This window comes from Pteropus medius, unplaced genomic scaffold, assembly GCF_902729225.1.
Source record: "Pteropus medius unplaced genomic scaffold, Ma_sr-lr_union100, whole genome shotgun sequence".
NCBI classification, from domain to species: domain Eukaryota; kingdom Metazoa; phylum Chordata; class Mammalia; order Chiroptera; family Pteropodidae; genus Pteropus; species Pteropus medius.
In genome coordinates, this window is record NW_024347791.1 from 25,126,171 (window position 1) to 25,149,616 (window position 23,446).

Sequence of the window (23,446 nt, forward strand, 5' to 3'; positions counted from 1 at the left end):
ATATATAAAGCAATTACTAACAGAACTAAAGGGAGAAACAGACTAAAACGCTATCATAGTAGGGGACCTAAATACCCCAGAGTTGGATATGAACAAATCATCCAAACAGAAAATCAATAAGGAAATCACATCCTTAAATGATACATTAGACCAACTGCACATAATTGATATATACAGAGCCTTTCATCCCAAAACAGCTGCTTATACATTCTTCTCTAGTGCACATGGAACATTCTCAAGAATCAACCACATACTGGGACACAGAGATAGCCTGAACAAATATAAGAGGGTTGAAATCATACTAGCCATATTCTCTGATCATAATGTTTTGAACTAGAAATCAACTGCAAAAAGAAATAAGGAAGAACCACAAACACATGGAGATTAAATAACATGCTACTGAAGAATAACTGGATCAGAGAAGAAATAAACAGAAAGATCAAGAGATACACAGAAATGAATGATAATGATAGTACAACATATCAAAACTTTTCAGACACTAAAAGTTGGCATAAGAGGAAAGTTCATATCATTACAGGCTTATCTCTAAAAACAAGAACGAGTCCAAATAAACAACCTAATGCTTCATCTTAAAAAACTAGTAAAGGAAGAACAAATGAGGCCTAAAGTCAGCAGAAGGAAAGAAATCATCAAAAATAGAGCGGAAATAGATAAAATTGAAAAAAAGAAAAAAAAGAAAAAAATGCAAGGAGCTGGTTATTTGAAAAGGTTAATAAAATTGACAAACCCCTGGCTAGACTCACTAAAGAAAAAAGAGAGAGGACACAAATAACCAAAATTAGGGATGAAAGAGGGGAAATTATACTGACATTGCAGAAATACAAAGGATCATGCAAGAATACTATGAAAAAATATATAATAACAAATTTAATAACTTAGAAGAAATGGACCAGTACTTGGAAAAATACTGAATCAAGAAGATCTGGAAAATCTAAATAGACCAATCAGCAGTATGGAAATTGAAAGAATCATTAAAAAAATCTACCAAAAAGTAAAAGTCCAGGACCAGATAGCTGTACCAGTGAATTCTACCAAACATTCAAAGAAGACTTAATACTTATTCTTCTCAAACTCTTCCAAAAAATTGAAGAAGAGGCAATACTTCCCAACACATTTTCTGAGGCAAATATTACTCTGATACCAAAACCTGATAAGGATAACACGAAAAAAGAAAACTACAGACCAATATCTCTCATGAACACAGATGCAAAAATCCTAAATAAGATACTAGCTAACCAAATACAGCAACATATTAAAAAGATTATACACCATGATCAAGTGGGCTTTATCCCAGGGGCACAGGGATGGTTCAACATACACAAAATGATTAATGTGATACACCACATAAACAAATTAAAAAATAAGAATCAAACGATCATATCAATAGATGCAGAAAAGCCTTCGACAAGATACAGTACCCATTTATGATCAAAACACTTAACAAAATCAGAAGGAAAGTAACTTAACATAATAAATGTCATATATGACAAACCCTCAGCCAACATTATACTTAATGGTGAAAAACTAAAATCCTTCCAAGATCAGAAACAAGGCAAGACTATCCACTATCGCCACTGTTATTCAATATAACATTGGAGGTCCTAGCAAGTGCAGTCAGGCAAGAGAAAGATATAAAAGGCATCCAAATAAGAAACGAAGAAGTCAAATTGTCAATATTTGCAGATGACATGATTCTCTATATAGAAAACCCTAAAGACTCCGCAAGAACACTGCTAGAAACAATAAGCAAATACAGTAAAGTCTCTGAATACAAAATGAATATTCAAAAATCTGTAGCGTTCCTATACTCTAATAATGAAGTGTCAGAAAAAGAAGTGGAAAAAATAATTCCTTTTGCGATTCCAACTAAAAGAATAAAATATCTAGGAATAAATTTAACAAAACATGTGAAGGACCTATATAATGAAAACTATAAAGCCCTATTTAAAGAAATCAAAGAAGATACAAAGAAATGGAAAGATATTCCATATTCTTGGATTGGAAGAATCAACATAGTTAAAATGACCATATTACTTAAAGCATTATATAGATTTAATGCTTTAAATACTTTTTTAAAAAATCACATCAGCTTTTTTTTTTAAAGAAAAAGAACAAAAAATCATCAGATTTGTATGGAAGCACAAAAGACCCCGAACTGCCAAAGCCATCCTGAGAGAAAAGCAAGAGGCTGGAGGCATCACTCTGCACGACTTCAAATTATACTACAAAGCAACGGTAATGAAAATGGTATGGTATTGGCAGAAAGACAGACACATGGACCTGTGAAACAGAATCAAGAGTCCAGAAGTAAACCCATATTTATACTATTTATAATGGCAAATAATTTTAGACAAAAAAAGCCATAATATACAGTGGAGAAAGGAAAGTATCTTCAATAAATGATGCTGGGAAAATTGGAAGGCCACCTGCAAAAGAATGAAACTAGACTGTTATCTATCACCACACCCAAAATTAACTGAAAATGGATTAAGGACATGAATCTAAGACCTGAAACAATAAAGTGCATAGAACACATAGGAACTAAAGTCAAGGACCTTGGACTTAAAGAGGATTTTATGAATTTGACCTCAAAAGCAAGGGAAGTAAAAGCAAAAATAAACGAATGGGACTACATCAAACTAAAAAACTTCTGCTCAGCAAAAGAAATTGTCAACAAGATAAAGAGACAACCATCCAAATGGGAAAATATATTTGTAAGCAACACCTCCGGTAAGGGCCTAATATCCAAAACACACAAAGAACTCATACTACTCAATAGCAACAAAAAAACAATCGATCCGATCAAAAAATAGGCAGAAGACTTAAACAAACACTTCTCCCTAGAGCACATACAAATGGCAAACAAATATATGAAAAGATGCTCAACATTGCTAGCTATTAGGGAATTGCAAATCAAAACCACAATCAGATATCATCTCACACCTGTTAAAATAGCTATAATCAACAGAACAAGTAATAACAAATATTGGAGAGGATGTGGAGAAAAAGGAACCCTCATACACTGCTAGTGGGACTGCAAATTGGTACAGCCACTGTGGAAAACAGTATAGAAATTCCTCAAAAAACTAAGAATTGATCTACCATGTAGTCCAGCAATACCACTATTGGGTATTTACTCCAAAGACTTGAAAATCCATATCCAAAAAGATATTTGCACACCGATGTTCATAGGAGCACTATTCACAGTGGTCAGGACATGGAAGCAACCGGTGTCCTATGATAGATGACTGGCTAAAGAAACTGTGGTACATATATACAATGGAATATTACTCAGCTATAAGAAGAGATGAAATATTGCTGTTTGTGACAACCTGGATGAACCTCGAGATAATCATGCTAAGCAAAATAAGCCAAACTGAAAAAGTTGAAAATCACTTGATATCACTTATATGTGGGATATAAACCTAAAAGCAACAAATGAACAGGACAAACAGAGACTCATGGACATAGACAATGGACTAGTGGTTACCAGAGGGTAGGGGATTGGGGAGGAGGGAATAGGTAGACAGGGTAACGGGGATCAAATATAGGGGGATTGGGTGAGGGCAAAGTGGGTAAAGGGGATCAAATATATGGTAGCTAAAGGAAACTGGACTCTGGGTGGTAATCACACAATAGAATCTATAGATGTCAAATTATAATATACCCCTAAAAATTATATAATTATATTAACCAATGTTACCTTAATAAACTTAAAAAAATAGAAATTAAAAGTATAACATTCATTTAAAATCCCCAAATCTGCATTGTCTTTCTCTTTAAAATCATTCCTTAAATTGGAAATATTTTTCAATTCCCCTTTCTTATGTTACCTTTTCTTTAAAATTTTACATCATTACATTTCTTTAAGTTTGTTACAGGATTTCACATACAGAAAAAAGTTTTGTTAAAGATCGTTGGCTAGAAATAAGTAACTCATAAAGGCTAAACTTATAAGTTGTTAAACATTATTTTTTATACATATATCAAATATAGGAAGCTATATTCCAATAATAGATGTTCCTCAATTTACCTTCCTTCACTGATAAAAGTTAACTTTATATACCTAAATATAGATATCAACACTTGATAAGTGACTTTTTAAAGATGCAGGCATTCGTTCATGTAAAAGATGTGATAGAACTTTGCACATTTAGGAAAAATAACATTCAGTGATGGAAAGAACTGTCTCTCTCAAGAACAATGTTTCTGTTGAGTAGCCTTCAAACACCTTCAGGAGAAATAAACTATTAAGTCTGTTTGGGTCATAGTATATTAGCTAGTGAAGTCACCTATAGCAAATCTTGACTCAATCTATGCAAAAAGCTCACCAAAGTTATTCTATGGAATGTGGCATATTAACACGTAGTTGAACTAATGTTATGGCCATTTAACACAGAGAAAAATAGAGCACAACTTTTTTGCAAAGATTATGAACTCAGCAAACATTTATTCAATGAAACAACATGAAGTCGTTAAATAGGAAAAGTTAGTCCTGGAACCAAGTTTGGAAATAGAAACAAATAAGGGCTGAAATTTTCTGCATAACAGGTGTGTAAAAATTTAAAGGGTGAGTTAGGTGAGTATGTCAGAGTTGAAATGAGTGGAGAAGAGCCATTAACATGGTGACAGTAGCTGGGCCTGTGTATATTAATAAAGCCAACAAGAAGTTTCCTACATTAAGTAGCCAACGGGATGTTAATAACAAGGATTCTAGTATGTAATCTAAGTTTGCTTGTTTTTTTTTGCTGGCGATTATGTATAAAATACCTTTCTCTGAGAAGAAACAGTTCTATACAATAAATAAAATTCTAATGCATGTGAAGATTCTTTTTTATAGTTATTTAGTCAAGCAACAGTGGACAGGCAGAATATAAGCTATAAACTAAAAATTCCAAGACAGTAACAAAAACAATAATTTAATGGAGGTGAAAAAATAAAATCAAAGATAACTGTGGCAAAGAGAATCCTTAAAAAGTTAATAGGATTTCCACAGGGAAATAAAAATTCATGGTAAGTTTATATGGAACGTAAGTGGTATGATTACCTAACTGAATTTTAAGTCCAAACCCAACTTCAAATTTTGAGAAATAAGAATCCACAGAAATAAATCTCCAACATTGTCTGGAGGCTCAAGCCAGTGCTGTAAATAAACAAAGAAATAAATGACATCCAGATTGCAAGGGAAGAAGAGAAACTGTCTTTATTCACCAAAGACATAATCCTGTATCCAGAAAGCCCAAGGATTCACGATAAACTACTAGAACTAATAAACAAGTTTAGCAAGGACACAGGATATAAGATCAATATAAAAATCAATTTTACTTCTATATTCCAGCAATGAACAATCAGGAAATGAAATTAAGAAACAATTTCACTAACATCAAAAAGACCAAAACATGTAGAAATCAATTGAAATGGGTAAGACTCGTACACTGTAAAGTACAAAACATTGGTAGGAAAATTAAGTATCAAAATAAACTGAGACATATATGTTCACAGATTGTAAAACTTACTATTTATTATCAAGATGGCGATTTCTTCCAATTGATCTATAAGTCCAATGTAGTTCCTATAACCTTTCCTTATTTCTCACTGAAAAATTAAAGTCAAAATCTGTAGAGTTTTTGCTCCCCCATCCTTTGGCAGCTAAAGCTGATTTAGCTCTCTTACTACCTCAAAGATGAAGTATTCTAAACAAAATTCTCTCATTTGACATGTCCAGAGTATAAGGGGTGAAATAAACATATAAAATTATTTTAGTATTTGCTTCAAGTATGCAAAACTGAGAAATGAAACTACACTAGAATAGGACGTATCTACTTCACCAGTTTATGCATCTCTTATATAATATGATTTCCCAAGACAAGACAGTATTTCCAGTACCTGGTTATCCATTAAACTTCACAAGTACATCACCATAACTAGTCAGACAATGGTAAGAGCAGTTTAAAGTTATGCAGGAGAAAGAATGAGGGGCAGAAATAGAGAGCAGAGGAAAAAGAAAAAAGTAGGAGTAAAAACTGAAAAGAATCTTGATTTCAGCTTAACCAATAGATTGGTAAGGTTAAAACTCACTTGAGAGAAAGATCTCAGTAAGAGTTTAATTGTGATACTACCCTTCTACTTTCCGGGGGGGCAGGGCAGGGGTGGAGGGAATGTAAATTGCCTCCTTTTTCAAAGAGTTGCATGTAAAATATGCTATCTTTAGAGGGGAGGAAACAGAGTGCAAGACACAAGAGTGCATGGAAACTTGGCCAGAATTTCTTCATATCTCAGGTGCCTCAGGTTCTTAACTATAAAAGGGGGCAATCCAAACAGTTCGGTTACGGGTCCATTTTGTCTTCTTCTTGATGCCAAACGTAGTCCCCTGATCTGCCATATTGCCTCTCAAGTCTGTGCGATGAGGCAAAGAAAGCTTCTAACCTCTTGTAACCTTAATTATCAACAACAGGGAGGAGACAAAAGGTAATATCAGTCTCTGCGTCTCCTGATCGTTAATGTAGAGAACTACCTTCTATATTTTCCACGTACAGACATCGATCATATTTTTATGTTTATATTATCTGTGAACATTACACTATCTATTACATAGGGACAATGAATTAAAAAATGAATGAAGGTGTTTATCAATCTATCATTGTATCGACATTTTTGTTAGAATTACTCGACTTAGGGAAAGAAACCAGAAATCTAGCTGTAATACATAACAAGAAAACCCTAAATATGGGGCACTGTGAGTTGCACATCCTGTATGTATTCAGCGCTAGAGGGCATCAAATGATGGGAGGATGAGAAATTAAATGGATAATCTCAAAATAAATATTTTCTTGTTTAATATTTTTTTTAAGAAAAGTAAAACAATAAATATTAGTGTGAAATCTCACTACTATTTCTAGTGCAAGTCAAGAGAGAAAATATGATTATAAAGAAAAAATATCATTTTTAAAAAGTAAATGTTTTTAAAAGCAATATAATTCATCTCTGTAAAAGAGAAAGATAAGGTGAGACAAAGAACCGCCGTTCACCAGAGCTTCTCATAATTTATAAAAGCACTTCGCTTTCCTATTAGAATGAAAGTAAACATATTTATTTGAGAAGTTTCCAAATTAATGATGAGACTATTCTGTCAAAAAAGTTGAGGGCATAAATAGTTATATGTGCCTTCTCTTATTCAGTATCATTTTTGCAATAAAATATATAAGATCCCAAAGTAGAAAACAAAAATATTGCCCACAACTATTTTGAACCACAAATATTAGACTCGAATTAATTACCCAATTTCTGAGATTTTTCTGTGGTTGATATCTTGAAGATCAAAGAGAAAATTTCTTTTTAAGTGTTTGAATCTAAATTGAAATAATTATTAAGCACAGTAAGTGCTACACACCAGATAATAAGCGGTGAGACAGACATGAGCCCCTGTCCTCATGGAGTTTATTGTCTAAATTGATCATCCAGTTCTAATATTTAAAACTAAATTCAGTAGTTTGCATTTCTGTTCAAGAGTTTCAAAGATAGATGGAGCTTCAGTTGCGTTAGTTTTTTTGTTTTCAATTTTATGTTCAACAGGTAAAAGTCATTATAAATGTTACTTATAGAAAAATGCCTAATGAAATTTGTTAGTTAAAGAGTGCACTTTGAAGGAAACATAGGTCAGAAATGGTAGCCCTTCAAATGTGTGACCTGCAAAACTCTCCAGGGACTGTTAGCCTGCTAGGATGCCTTTCTTTTGTCCATTTATTCAGTAACAGAAAATAAGGGAGCAATAGTGGACTAAATATTTGCTGTTTCTTAGACATGTGAAAAAATTTTAATCTAAAATTTATTTACATCAGATTAACAATTGCTTTTTCTGGAAAGGTATTTACTTTGTTCTTTCTGATGTAGCAGTTTAGTTAATATTTTGAATGTTTAACTCTAAAGCTGTATGTGTGTTTTTGTTTTAGTTTTGGTTTGGTTTTGTTTGGTTTGGTAGGACTGCTTCTAGGTCATGGGTGTGGAAAAATATTTTGTTTCTCAGTGAGAAAAATCTCAGTAAAGCCACAAAATAAAAGGATAACAAAATTGACATTGTCTTGTCCAAGGGGAGAAGGTAACTGTCTGGGTGTTTGTTACTTTGTTTTTCAGAGAAAGATAACTGACCAAAACCTCAATGTTTAGGTTTAAGAACAGAAATTAAAAGATTTTTTAATCAGACAAATAAAGATACACAAGAAGTGAAAAAAGGAGAGGAAAATGAGAGAAGAGAAACTAAAAAATGTCAAATAGACAAATATAAAAGAAGATCAAGGAAGAAATAAGTGTTCTGTCTATTGCAGGACCCAGAAAGTCAAAGATATAGATACAAAGATATGGACATAAAGAAAATCTATTACACATATTTCAAAAATTCACTCATAGAAAGCCATGTAGAAAAAAAAATAAACGTACATACAAAGACACATATTCAAACATACAAAGAAATATTAAGAAAAAATTCTTTACTAAAAAGAGATGCACACATTGATTGTAAGATGCAGAGACATAATATTTTGCTAATTGAGGAATTAAATAGCACATGGATTCTTAGTACTGCTATGCTATTACATCTAAATATACAGACTCTTTGAATAAAATTATTTCTAGGATAGTTTCTGTTAAAAATTGACCTTATAAGTAAGTTTACGACACTGCTAAGGGCAAATCCAGATGGTTTTTGGGAGTTGTGGTTGTTGGTGGAGTTCGATTTTTTCATCGAAGGAGAGAAGTGCTTTTTTACTGTAAAATAAAAATAATTTTAAAGTACTGAAAATATTAAATAAATTTATACAAATTAAAGAGAAACTTTGTAGCAAGACAGCTGCTTTGCAGAATTATGATGATATTAGATGAATTTAATACAGAGGTTCCCTACGTATATACACATCTTTAATGTTGAAAGAAGGAACAAGACATTGACACAATGACTTTGGGTATCATTATGAAAAAGAGCTTTTTATCATTGGCTAAGGATATAAGTTATGGAGAATGAAAAAAGGAGCAAATAGAGCTCCTGAGATAAGAGAAGGAAAAAAAGAACTGATAAACGAGGTGTTTTAAATGTGCCCTATATGAACTTCCCCTACATGTGTTCTATATATTTCCTGGTTTTTAAATTTGGAAGTATTAATAGTAATTAATTTTTGTTTAAAATATTTTAATCTTTATGTCAGATGTTTTGCATATCACTTTTGTCTTTTCTCCAACTTCTATTACATAAGTTGGAGCCTATAGAAATCAATAAGAGATCATTTCATATTGGACCAAACAAACATTTGTTTCACTGGCTCCTACCAAGTCACATTGCATTCTTCTTAATTTATCCTTTTCTATCTGTCATATCCATATGTGTCATAATCCAAGTAACATACATTGTCAAGGACATAGTCCTTAGTCTGGGCTCTGAATGTAATGTAAATGTAGACAGTAAAATGTGTCTTTATGAAAGTGCCTAATTCAAGTGTGAACCTTTTATGTTTATGATGTTTTGAGGTAGACATCTTGTTCTAATCCCTGGCTACGTATTAGCATCACCTAAGAGAGATTGAAAATACCAAAGCCCAAGTCTCATTTCAGACTAATAAAATCAGGATTTTTCTGGAAGGGGCCTGGGCATGATCAGTAATTTTTAAATGTCTTCCCAGGTGATTCTGGCACCATAGGCATATAGTGTTTTTTAATTCTGCACTGATTCTCCATAAACCCAGTACAGCCTTCTAGATCACAGAATATCTCTTCAATTGCTCTAAAAAGAACATCAAATAATACTTTAAAAGGACTGACTTGACACTTAAGACAAAAGGTTTTTTGTTTGTGTTAGTTTTATTATTGGAATTTATAAAAGTTATCTTTTCCATTAAGTTTTCTTCATATTCAAGAGAAAAAAATTAATGCACAAACAATAATAATAAACCAATGCTTAATTTCAAACAACATTGATATTAGAATTTTACCTACTCTCTGACTAAGGCTGATTCTCACTAGTAAATATGATTTATGCCAGATTAAATGTCGCTGAAGAGTAGAGGATAAAGATATGCAAATGGGCACATGAGTGTTCATGTGTGTGCATACACACACACACACACACTGACCTTCAGTTCCCTGTAGACATTTGGAAGTTGTCAGCAGTAGCATAATGACAGTCCTAATTATTAAAATTACTCTTGTGTGGAAAGTGTTTTAGAATTAGATGCCGAAAGGCATGCAATATATTAACTGTACCATGGTCTTTTTCTTTTCATTTAAAATAAAATCTTAGGAATATTCCACTGGCTTTAATCAAAACACCTCTCACCACACCAGTGACATGTACACTCTCACACATTCCAAAGGAACTACCAATAAATTCTGATTTCATAAGAATTCTAATGCCCTAAAGATATATTTTATTATTCAATTGGTCAAGAGATTTCTTTGCAACTATAAAATTTACAAAAGTCTCAACTTCTCACATTTTTAAAATACATATCATATTTTTACCAATTCTCAAATTCTTTATGGTATCACAAAGATGCTGTGATTAAATATTGTAAACTTCAAAATACTGAACAAATTTTCTTTAGATCCCAAGTAGGGCTAGTCCTTGAGCTTTAAGAAATAATTTTATATTCTCTTTTGTAATATGGATATGCAAATGCTTAATTGTTTCAGGCAATACAAGTTGAAATATATGGTCTAACATGGGCCTCTATAGATCATAGAAAATGTCAAATAGACAAGTGCTATAATGTAGAAAAGAAAAAGGACTCTTTCATGTTGCTTCAGGAAGAGGAACCAGGACCAATGTGTGGCAGTTATGTGGAAACAAATCTGAGATCATTCTATAAAATAGAATGAATAATCAGATCTGACTGAAAAATGGTTATTACTTAACAATAAGACTAAAAGGCAATCACTTGTAGTTGGTTCTCAGTATGCCCAATCTGGGAATTCACCATTTTTGAAAATAGTAGAGCTACAAATAGGAAATGATATAAAGCTGATAAATTCTCAACTTGCTCCCTATCCCACAGAGAGAATGTTAAACATTTATTCTCAGACATAACCAAGCACCAAGCCAAGCAAAAGCACTCTTTTCTCTAAATGACAGACTGCCTCTGAACCAGTGAGGAGTGGTAATTAAATATTTGAGTTTTTAAAGCTTACCCTTTCAGTTCCCAGGCAACCTTCTGCTGGTGCCAGATAATCAAGAATAAAGTTAAGTATATGCTCAAATCTTTATCTCAGGGCACAGAGGCAGTGAAAAAAAAAAAAAAAAAAAAAAAACAACAAATGTTAAATACCAACAAACATGGCTGTTTATTGTGTAAGTAAACTAAATTGTCTACCTGTTTTTCTGTCTTCGCATTTTCCCCTGTGCCTCAATTAGCGAAGTATATAAATTAAGGGTAGGCTTTTTTTAGTTAAAAAATAAAGAGAGAGAGAGAGACTACATAATCTAATACAATAAATAATCCTAAATAATGGCATCTAATTTTAATCCTGTTTGCAAGGAAAAATATTTGTTTGACATAAAGGACATTGAATAATTTATGTACTATTTAATAATGCCATAAACTAGGAAGAACTCAGAAAGAAATTCTAAATAATCTAAATTAGTTTTATGCTGTAGTATTCCATATAAACCCATACCTAAAAACTGTTAGTATGGGCAATTAAAAAGGAGACGTACTACCTAATTTAGAAATTAAGCAAACAAGAAAAGCTACTTTATTTGAATAGTAAGATAACAGTTTTTAATCAAGCAATTTAAATTGCAAGAACTTTTCTTAGAAAAAAAGTAAATTATTAGGGTTTATATTTACATTGTCTTAAACTGAGCAACATTGTTTCCTCTGTCAAAAAAGACACAACAGACCCACTTGTGGGAAATCCCACCAAGACTTAATACCTAAACTAACTGCAGTTTCAGCCTCTCCAATGAGTAGAAATCAATCAGTCTGGAATATCCTAGTCAGCAATAGTGAGGTAATCTGCCTGATAAGACCTCCTGCCTTCTCCTAAGGGAAGGTGATCTTGTTGAAATAATCCACTCCTTTGGTTTCCTTGCCCCACCTTCTTTCTCCCTATAAAAACCTCTCAGTTTGTAAAACTCCTCAGAGTCCCTTTGGTATGCCGCCCAATTCATGAATCATTTAATAAAGTCAATTAGATCTTTAAATTTACTCAGTTGAATTTTTGTTCTTTAACACCTCTGTGCTCAGAAGTACCTGACAAGGAAGAGCTATATTAAGGGTAATAAATATCTGTGATTAAGTGATGTGGTATAAAAGTGTCTCACGAGCAAAGACATTGTAGAAGTATAACAACCTGCACCCAACCTCAAAGCTATAACAATGTATTACTGATCTCTCTCTGTCTCTTAATTTTAGGGCTGTCTTGATCTGTATAGCTGAGATTTGAAATGCTATTAGGTCTCCTTATCTCAATTATGTGCTAAATTAAGGCTTGTGAATATGTAGGGAACAATTTGATTCACTAGAAGATGCAAACACTATAAACAATGAACAAATCCAAGTGGCATTTTCTTGAATTCCTCTGATTTCCATTCTTCTGTGACTTGCTGAAGTCTCTAGCCCCTATTTCATTCAAACCTTCTAGAGAGCGACAATGCTAATCTCGGCTTATGTGTTTCTGAATTTTGGCATAGATTCACATTAGGACATCTCAATGGAACATAAGGTCTAACGGGAAAACATTACACTCTCAGGTCATCACACCTGCCAAAGCAATTCACTTCAAGTTGTAAGGACAAAGGAAATATTATACTCCAGAATCTGGCTTTAAGGCTTATAAAGCTAACCATTTGTAAATCAACTTTGCAGATGAATTTTGCAAAGAATTACACCCAGAGTGCCTTACTGGTTTGGGAGGATTAAATGAGATTCTGTATGTAAATTTAATAGCTTAAAGTTTGGCACAGTGGGTATTGAACAAATGTTGGTTTCTCACTACCTTACCTGCTCCCCCCATACACTTTTATTATTTTATTTAAAGACACAATACTTTTATATAGGTAATATTCTCAGTTTACAAATGGGAACATGGAAATTCAGAGAAGTTAAAGAAAATCTCCCTAGATCATACATATAGTGATAAATATCAGAATCTGTTTTTACCCAAGCCCATCTGATTCTACTATATCACTATATTTCTAATAAAATATGCCACCATCCTCATTATATTCACCTGCAGAGTCCTTCACAAAAATAGGGAGATACCCTCACATGATACTGAACTTCTGCTATATCAGCACCTTGAATTCATCTTTCTGGTTTATAATTTAAACTGAGAAATAGAAATCATATTCCATTTTTAAAGAATGCTGTAATGTTGTTGGATTTTTTGCATCAGTAAATGAAAAAGTTGTGAGAAATTTAGGGAAAAAAGAAAAATAATTAACATTATCCATAATTTTACCATCTAAAAACTACTGTCATTATTTTGTTATATGGCCATCTATTCTTTTACATAAGTATAAATTTAAGTAACTATGTATTTTTTTTACAAAATTAAGATCAGAGTAAACACTTTTTTATAAACAACTTTTTCTTTTAAAAAATCAGCTAGAAATCTTTGAACATATAATATTTAATGAATTTATTATTTCTTGTTATATAGAAATTATGTAATTTACTTACAGAATCCCTTAACTGAGTCTGTCTTCATCATTTCTATTTGAATACTGTACTAAGTGCCATTACTATTATTCATCATTTCATTTAGTCCTCTTAATTTTACAGTCATTATTTTACTGAATATCTGCAATTCCACCAAGAGACAGGCATTTTAAATTCTGTCTTTAAATAATATTATTTTTCTAAAAAAAATTCTTTATTGGTACATTTATACTGATGTAATAATCATGCATCCCTTAATGATGGGTATACATACATTCTCAGAAATGCACAATTAGATGATTTTGTCATTATGTGAACATCACAGAGTGTACTTACACAAATCTAGATAGTATAGCCTACTACACACTTAGGCTATATGGTGTAGCTTATTACTCCTAAGCTACAAGCCTGTATAGCATTTTAGTCTACTGAATACTGTAGGCAATTGTATGTATTTGTGTAACTAAATAGTAAGTATTTGTATATATAAATATATCTAAACATAGAAAAGGTATAGTAAAACTATGGTATATAGATAGTACTTTATATATTTGGTAAAACAATAGGTTTGTTTACAAAAGGATCACCACAAACGTGAGTAATGCGCTTTGCTACACTATGATGGCTATAGTGTCACTAGGCAATAGAAAATTTTCATCTCCATTATAACTCATGGGACACTTTCATTTGTTGTTCACTAAAATGTCATTATACATACATGACTGTACTTTTGATTTTCTTAGGATATGTTACTCAATATGAATTTACAAATAGTTTTCCCAAAATATTGTGTTTTACTAGCAGTTTGAGAGGATCTATTTCCTTGGACCGTCATATTATTTATAATTTCAAATGTTTTATTAAATGAAAAACAAATTTTCTACCTCAATATTTGTGAGATAACAGAAAATATATACATTGGTCTCTGCCCCTGGTTCTTGGCACAGAACTTCTAAAACCATTGTAATTTCCAAGTGATAGGAACACTAGGAGTATTTCTTGTTATATTTGTCTTTGACTCTGTTCCTAAAACTCTGGTAAATCCCTAAGAGATAAGAGAAGAGCACCTTTTGTTCTACTGAGGCAATTCTAAGTGGGCTCCTGGATGGAGACTGGTCTCCAGAATGACCAAGCCACGAATAGAATCCTGAAATTTTTCGTCTCATCCCCTCATCCTCCAGAGACACAAGAGGAGCTGGAAATGAAGTTAATAATTCATCATGCCTACATGATGAAGCCTCCATAAAATCTCAATAACAGGGCATTCAGTGAGCTTCCAAATGGTTGAATCATCCACCTGTTTAGATGATAACACACCCCAACTCCACGAGAAAAGAAGTTCTTGGATTCAAGACCCTCCCAAACCTTGCCCTATGTATCTCTTCTTCTGGCTGTTCATCTATATCCTCTATACATCCTTTAATACAAGGGTCCCCAATCCCCGGGATGGGGACCAATACCGGTCTGGGGCATGTTAGGAACTGGGCTGCACAGCAGGAGTTGAGCAGCAGGCAAGCAAGTGAAGGTTCATCTGTATTTGCAGCTGCTCCCCAGCGCTAACTTCACTGCCTCATCTCCACCTCAGATCATCAGGCATTAAATTCTCATAGTAGCACCGGTCCTTGGGTGGCTGCTTTAATAAACTGCTTTATTAAACTGATAAGTGTGTTTCCCTGAGTTCTGTGAGCCTCTTTAGCAAATTAATCGAACCGGAGGAGATGGACATGGGAACTTCTGTTTTGTAGCCAAATCAGATAGAAGTTGTAGGTAACTTAGGGACCTATTGCTGATTGGCATCTGAAGTAGTTTGGGAGCAGTTTTGTGAGCCCTTAACTTGAGGGATCTGACACTGTCTATTGGTAAATAGTGTTAGAATTAAATTAATTTTAGAACACCCAGCTGGTGTTGCAGAGAATAGCTTGATCGGCGGCGGGAGGGGTCGGAAACAAAAGCAAAAACAAAAACAAAAGACATTTGGTGACCAGAAGTGAAGTGTTCTGTTGTGAGAGTAAACAACACAGGTGAGAAACTGAGTTTTCCAACTCAACATTGTATCTTAGCTCCTGACTGATTATCACGATAAACATTTTGGTAAGTCTATTGGCCTTTTGTCTTTATTCCTCTATTGATAAAGTATTCATGTTATTTCACAGATTTTCTTCTGAGGTGGTTATCTTTTTCTCATACTAGTTTTATTAATCATTTGTCAAACATGTTGCAAATATTTATCACTTCTATATTGGAGATTTGGGATTATTAATCACATTTTTTATCCCACATGCTACATATTCATAAAATACCTCTGTATAAATTTTTATTTTAAAAAAATATTTAATCCACTGAAAGTTTGAAGAAAGAGCATGGAAAAACCTGCATGAGTCACCAATTGTTAACATTCTGCCCTTACTGCTATCTACACAATCTCTTTCTCTCTCTCTCTCTCTCTCTCTCTCTCTCTCTCTCTCTCTCTCTCTTTCTTTTTCCCACTTCTCCCCCCTTCTTTCTTATAAACATGCACACACGCACACACACACGCTTGCCTTTTACAAAGTCTGTTGAAGATATCATTACACTTCACCCCTAAGTACTTCAGCTCATATCTCCTAAAGAAGTGGAAAATTATTTCACATGAAACCACAGTATAGTTATCACACCTAAGAAAATCAACAATAGCAACACTATCCAACATCTATACACAAGTTTTCTCAATTATCCTCAGAATACCTTTTCAGGATCCAGTGGTTCATAGTATTTGACTATCATGTCTCTTCAGTTTCCTAGATCTGTGTGAGACACCTTCCCTTCCTTGGTCTTTCATAGTATTAACTCCTTAAAGAACCCAGATCAGTCACTTGTAGAACATCCTACTGTCTAGATATATCTGATAGCTTTTTTTCTTTTTCTTTTTTTTTTAATCATTAGATTTAGGTCAAACATATCTGACAAGAGCACACATAAATGATTAAGCAACACTTCTCAATGCATTAAATCATAAATCAGTGCCTGCTAAACTTAAGTAAATTAAATCAAATTCACAAAAGGAAGATTGAGATTAATATACTATCAGTTTTCTTAACCAAAAGATTCTCTGGGAAAACTAGATTAAAGAATGCGTGCTTGAAAGTTGCTAAGAGATTAGATCTTAAATGTTTTCATCACAAAAAAGAAATGATAATTATGTGATGTGATGGAGTTGTTAGCTAACACAACAATGGTAATCATATTGCAACACATAAGTATCAAATCAATACACTGTATACCTTAAACTTAGACTATGTTATACATTAATTTCATCTCAATTAAATAAATAAATTTTAAATTAAATATATGTATTATATATTTAACATATATAATATATATATAAGCAAAAGCTAAAATGGGAATACCTGTTTCTACCTATTAAAACATACCAATTTAATCTATCCATTTTATCATGGGTGACTAAAATATTGACAAACCATTTATCCCTATCCCTACTAACAACCATATGGATTTCATAAATATACAATAGAGAAAGCAGATTTGTGTATCTAAGTTGTTCTAAGCATACTTAAATATTTTCTAATGATTGAAATGTATCAAAAAAACAGAAATGAAGACAATGTGTTCTTCTAAGAAGAGAAGATAAAGGCCAAGATGTAAGGTAAGCAGTGAACTTTGATCCAATCGTAAAAATGAGGTCAGCCACTCCTTCTTTAAGGGAAGGAGCCAAAAGAGTGATCTCAATGCTATCCACTTCTGGGGAATAAGCAGATTACCTTTCCCAACTACAGAAAATAAGAAGTATTGCCTCCACAACATAAAGAACTGTGGCTTTTTAATTTTATTCATGATGGACTCTTAAAATATACAAACACAGAAACCCACAGATTATAATTTTATATAGAAAAGCAATCAATATGTTATTTTTCATTTTTTCCTTTTTCTTAATTCTGATAAAACCATGACCCATCTGAAAATAAAATGAGCATTTGTTAACTAGTTGTTTATGGCTTATTTTTTTACACCAAACTTTTATTTTATTTTATATTTATTTTTATATACTGGGCATGTTATATTACCTTTTCTCTTGGGGTATTCTTCTAACGATGTTAAATAAAAATATATGCAAGCCATGTGTCTAAGTTCAAACTTTCCAATCACCACATTAAAAAAATTAAAGAAAAACATGTAAAATTGATTTTAATAATATATTTATTTGACCCAGTCTTTCTAAAATATTGTCATTTTAACATTTAACCAATATTAAATAAATATTTAATGAAATATTTTACATTCGCTTTTATTACAGTGTCTAGACTAGGCGTAAAATAAAGTTATTCACACTAAGCCCCACATCAGTAAACAGACACTTAACCAAGTTTCTACGCCCAGCTCTCCCCCAAAATGGAAGGCTTGGGTCAGTCAATCGGCATATGCCTGCTCAGCACAAGTTACCTAACCTGGCTTCAAGACTTCCCTTTACTCCATCTATGGAATGTAACCCTGCTTTAACCAATCAGCAAATGACCAGTACAATTTCCTTATTCCTGTTCACTTTGGTATGTAAAACACTCTCACTTTGCTTAACTCTTTGTGTCTCTTTTCTATTTTCTACACTGGATGTTTCCTAGTTCATGAATTGCTAAATAAAAGCCAACTAGATCTGAAATTTTCTTTTAACTATACTGTCTTTGAAATCTGGGATGTATTTTACACTTAGAAACATCTCATTTCAGACACTAAGTAGTCATCAACAATATTTAGCATACATTTAGATTTAATAAATCTACACTTTAAAAAGTAGATTCGCATACTCAAGTATTATCCTAAAAAATTTCCATTAAGTGAATCTAGTATCAGTTTTGAAATTAAAATGAAATTAATTAAAATTATTAAAATTAAAGTTTTAGTTTTTTAGTCACACAATCTACATTTCAAGTTCTCAATAGTCATATGGTGCTAGTTGCTACAGTATCAGATAGGACAGTCTAGAAATCCATATCTGCTTAGTGGCTGAGCAGAGGTTAAGTTTAGTGGATCTCTTTAGTATAAGGTATTTACTTAATGAAATTCATAGTCGAAACTTATAAGAATCAAATTATTTGGGGAAGAAAAGGCAGAGATGATAGATGATTGATAGATAGATAGACAGACAGATAGACAGAGACAGAGACAAACAGATAGATGGACAGATAGGTGTGCTAAATTGTGTAGTAGACTCAATCTCACTTGCATACCCTATAGGATATCTGGAATTGGAAAAAGCAAGACAGCTTAAGTTTGCTTCAAAACTAGGAGATGGTTGAGATTTAGTTGGGAACTTACAAAAAACTATATTTTTAAAATGCATTTTAATTTAACCTCATTCTTTGATGTTTTCCATTAGTGTTAATAAAAAGTTTTATCCTAATTATGACGTTATATTTCTCATTCATTGAAAAATGATTAATAAATATAAAATCCAATTTTATGTATAAAGAAATTTACAGTGAATAATTTAAGGTAACAAAAACTTATTTTCCAATACTATACCCCAAATATTTATAATTTTAAACCCTAAATATATCTTTCCCTATCAGCAGTTAAAATTGGAAATAGCTTTATATTTTAAGAAAACAAACAGTTTATTCCACGGCTATTTATTTTGTTCCATCTCTCTGAGCATTAACAGAAGTATTTTATAGATGAGAAATTTTGAGCACGAAGTCAAGTGTTTATCACAAAAATTCATACAATAAGCCACCACTATGCTAAGAACTCATTAAGATGATTTCTTGTCCTTAGAGCCAGGAAATAATCAGATGGCATCATTGGACAATAATTAAATTCATATTTAGATTTCACTTGTTACAATAATGGGGATGGGGGACCAAAATGAAAATGAAATGTCTAACTTGTAGGAAATAATTTATATTTAATACAAAAGACCAAAATTTAAAGGTAATAACTAATGTTTATAATCTCATGAACAATAATTTTGAAGATTTATTGAACAGTTTCAATCAGCCACAAAAGACAAGTTCTTTAAAGCACTTTAGTGGCAGGAGAGCTTCCTGCATGGACCAGTGATTCACATTGCAACAGATCATGGAAGGAAGGCCCAGGGCAGCTAAAAATACATCATCCCAGTGCATTTGTTGTGGAAGTTGGATATTATCATTTCCTACAGGAACAGTTTTTATAACTGTTCCTGTAGGAAATTATGGTCTGAGTTTTTATTTTTTAATTTCGTGACCAATAAAATGAATGTTTTATATCCTGATATACAATTAAAGATAAAACCATTGACTTTACTAGGAAATGGAACAAAAATAGAAATATAAAAAAGAACCTGAAGAAAACAGTAGGATCTTGTGACTAAATAGCTTGCTTCTTAAATTATATCTAACTATTATATAGTATTGTGTATGTGCACTAAAATTTGTCCTAAGAATATTTTTTATCACTTCATACTTTGCTAAATAAGCTAAGTCTTTTCTATTTGCCTCATTTTCTATAATTTGATATTGAGATATTTAAGAAAATATATTCTAATGAGCAAAGTTTTTGTTTGAACCTGGCCATGTAGACATGGTCTTCCAACCTTTGAAGCGATAGAAATCATTTTCATGAGTAATAGAGGCAGCTGATTCAGCAGGGAACACCATTGTGCCTTAGCCAATTCTGATTCTGAGCAGCTAATTTAAATAGCTAGTTAATTTATGCAAGCATCCCTCTTATTTTCTCAGAAAGTGAGGGGAAGCCTGGATTGGAAGAGGAGAAACTGAAGAAGGAAAAACGGGAAAATACAGAAATAGAGTGGATAACTGCTGAGACATGACTAATCAGGAAGGACACTCTGTGTATATTATTGATCCATTGCAATAATAAAATTGGAATAAAATTGCCTACCGAAACCACTCGAGACACTCTGAATCTTTAATTTTTAAAGTTATGAAGACACTTGACATAGAAGGGGATCATTATCATGAGTTTACGTGCAAATACTTCAGCAAGCCAGTGGGTCAGAGTCAGGAGGAAAATTGCAGGCTTACGAACACATAATGGCAACTAATTATTCTATTTCGGGGTCCCTTTCCAGTGGTCTCAGTTGGCAGTAATGGTCATGGTTGATTTATTTTTAATCATTTTCAAGGGTCTGAAATTATTTATATATTTACTAAAGAAAACTGGATCTAATAATGAATCTAACCAAAACATTAAAACAAAAGGAAATCTTCCAGTTAGTTCGTTAGGTATGCTAATCCTTGAGATGAATAGTTTGGCTCCATTTAATAACAGAATGGAGGTGTCTGATATAGGGTAGAAGCAGTTCCCAGATCACAGCGGCCCCTCTTGCAATGGGCAACCTTGAACATATGCATTTGGGGAGATGAGATTTTTGACTGTCTCCACTATAAGACAATTAATAGAATGCTTTATTCCATGCAAAATAAAGTATATAAGGTGCTTTTATTTGTTAATAATAGATTTGAGGGAATGCTCAAGTTCTGGAGTGGTTCTGGATTATCAAGGCAAATTTAACTTTTCGCGTTGTTATTATACTATCTATCTAAAATTAATCAGGTGATTTACTGGAAAAGTCTTTACTCTTCTTTCTTATCCTCACAAAGTACTGAGAGATTATTTCCAAAAGGTCAAATTTGAAGAAAAAACAAACAGTTGAATAGACAAGGAAAATGAACTTCATTACTGAAATCAGGAACACAACCATTAGAAGCTAAATGAGCATTGTAAGACTTGCAGTGAACAAAAAAAATAAGCAAACTCCCATTTATTGCCTATATTTCCTTAGGAGAAACCTACATCTCTCTTACCTTATTGCCTATATGAAAACTACCTAAGTAGACATGACTTGTGAAGATTGAATGTTTCCTTTCTTTTTTCCATTTCTTATTTCTTAACAATTTACCCATTAAAAGAAGTAAAATTAGTCCTGGTGAATGAATTGCTTTCTCTTTCTGTTCTACTGAATATACTGTTTTAATGTATATTTAAAAATGAATCCTTACAAATAAAAATAAATTCAAACCATAGTATTTCTCTGCATCTCTTCCAAAGAATACCTTTACAGTAAATAAGCTTAGCTTATGAAAGAAGCTCTAAGCCATTAAAAAAAAAAAATCATGTGTTCTCAGCCTTCATGGCCACCTGTGTCACCACCTGCATGACATACTGACCTCCATCAGAGGCAGTGACTATCAAAGATGGAAAGAGATTACTGTCAACACTACTAATGCTACCAAGCAGCTGATCAGATTTCAGTGTCAGCTTCTCATTTTGCTGGCTGGAATCTAGTAGCAGAATCTTGTTTTGTATCAATTCTTAAAAGCATAAAATATACATAGTCACACATTTAGCATGATGAATGTTTCAAGAAATGCATAAATATACATTTAGAATCCACCTTCCTATTTCTTTCTTTCTGAAGTTTTCACATTATTTCTTTCTGAAACTTAAAATTAATTTGAATTAGAAAAAGAATGTTGACACAATGCCAGGTAAAACCTGGCTCAACACTGAGTAAATGATTCTGTATTGGCGTCCTCGAATCCACACAGAGTCTGATGAGGCAAGATTGAAAAGCTACTACTCTCTCGATACATTGACCAATATTCTTAGAAAAAGTAGGGTTTTTCTTTCCTCCATCCGCTTTGTGATATACTTGGGGATGGGAGGCTGTTAGCAATGGGATGGGAACTAACAGCATTACATGCTACAAAGAGCAATTCCCTGAACAATTTTCCTAAGCCAGAACCAAAGCAAAGCAAATGCAGTACTTCCCCTTGCCTCTCTGTCAGCCACATGAAGAGTGGAGCTGCACGGTGATCTCCACAGGGCAAATTCCGTGACAGAAACTGAAATCTGTGGCCAATTGTATGGCGGCATAAGTCTGCCTCAAGTATGATATTTAAATATTGAATACAACATATATTTTTTTTCTTTTGGAGAGCTATCAAAAACAAAGAATTTATTAACACAGGTGTATTTGCTTGACTTCATTGAAAGAAAACACCTTTTAGCTAAAGAAAGATGCACAATGTTATTTGGAAACATGAGGATCATATTATGGTTTGATATTTTAATATCAAGTCAAATGAAACGATGACAAAATAATCCCCTTTTAAAATTATTCAATTTTATGTTCTTTGGCTAAAATATTAACAATATTTCCTGAGATCTGACCATTCAATGTGGAGTGTCTCTTTCCTCCTTTTAGAATGTTATATATTTTTAAAAATTACCTCTTCCTTTTTAAAGAGATAAGAGAAAAATGAAATGGAAAAGTTTAACTGTCAGTTAAATCTTTTATAGATAACATTTACAGCAACTGCTCTTCCCATAGCACATGCCTGAAAATACGAGAAAATTGTATTCACTGAATCTAAAGTTTCAAAGTACATACAATCAATGTGCATTAAATAAATATTAACCTGAATTTAACTTTCTTCTTTTTGCTTCTAGTTTTGGATAGAATTTTGTTGTTTAAATTTCAAATTCAAAGCTATGCAATCATGTTACCCATTTATTTTATTTTTTGCCTTTATGTTGGCATTTTTATATCTTGAAATCATTCAGGTTTATTTTCTTTCATTTAAAATTTTTACATATAATGTAAAAGACAATAATTTTTTCTCATGCAGAAATATTCCTCATACAAAGTCACAATAAAGCATGGACTAGAGTTGAGCAGTCGATGAGATTAAGAAATTATATATTCCTTATTTATAGAATCGGAAAGATAGAAGATAATTTTATAGATCATCTAACATAATTCTCCTCATTTTATGGATAAAAAA